The sequence below is a fragment of the Octodon degus genome, unplaced genomic scaffold (assembly GCF_000260255.1).
Source record: "Octodon degus isolate 3935 unplaced genomic scaffold, OctDeg1.0 scaffold00001, whole genome shotgun sequence".
Lineage (NCBI taxonomy): Eukaryota > Metazoa > Chordata > Mammalia > Rodentia > Octodontidae > Octodon > Octodon degus.
Genome location: NW_004524577.1, coordinates 18,539,877 through 18,541,059, shown reverse-complemented (window position 1 = coordinate 18,541,059; position 1,183 = coordinate 18,539,877).

Genomic DNA, 1,183 nt, shown 5'->3' with positions numbered 1-1,183 from the left:
TAGGAAGATCAAAGTGAACCAGACAGAATGAGACAGTGTTTGCTTGCAGGAAAGTAAAATAAGGTCAAATGAGACTGTTGTTGAAAGAGAAGAAGAGGATAAGCAGAATAAAATGAAAGAAAGGCTAGAGATCACCTATTGGCTCGTATTTGTAATGTTGTATGACATATTCCCATGCCCGTTGTTCTACCTGTCTATCACGTGCCTCTCATCCAGACCCTACTGTGTCACTTGTATTTCCACAAGGCTCAGGTTCTGAAAACCACCGGGCCCCCACTGGAAGGAGGGAGGAGCTAAAGTCAAACTCCTATTTCTAGCCATTTCATCTCATGTTTAGGTTTTGAACTGAGAATTTTAGAGTGTACTTCATATGATGGATTGTTTGGGAAGAGATTAAGAACAGATAAAGGAGTTACATATTTAAATTATTATTTTATAATTTTAAAGAAGCATATAAGTGAAACATATTCATACAGTGCAAACATGCTGAAAGTATTCAGTCTGATTAAAAACAGTTTCATAAAGAAATAATGTACATTGAAAATCAGAAACTAAATACGAGGCTTTGGTAAGATAGCAAACAAGAAGAGTGAATTCCGTCATCATATGCAATAGTTAATTGTACACACAATGTTCTGATCTTTTGTCCCAAGACAGATAAGAAGAGGTCCTTAATATAGGACATTCCATAATGCAAAATAAAATAATGAATCAATCTCTCTTAACTTTGAATATTGTATTATATCATAGTATACTTCTCTTATTTCCTTATGGGAGTGATAACTACTTATAGAGGGATTTGCAGAAAGCATAGCATTATAAAGTAATATAAGCTATTTTCATTATTATGAGATGAGCCCAAAACTTCATTTATGCAAGGTAAGGACTGTACCATTGACCTCCACCTATCCTTAGCTTGTTACTGTTAATTGAAAAAAAAATTACTTAAGATATTTAAGTAATTATCTTAATTTTTGTCTTATTTTATTTTTAGTATTATTCTGTAAGTGTCTTAATTCTGAGCTATACAGGAAATAAACTGTCTAAGTCAATTTGCCAAACTGCAGCTACTCTAATTAATTGAGGTAATTAGAAAAAAACTATGGAAAACTTTAATATAAATCAGTATATTTTCAAAGTCTTTAAAATTATAATGTTATAATAAAAATATTAACATTATTTT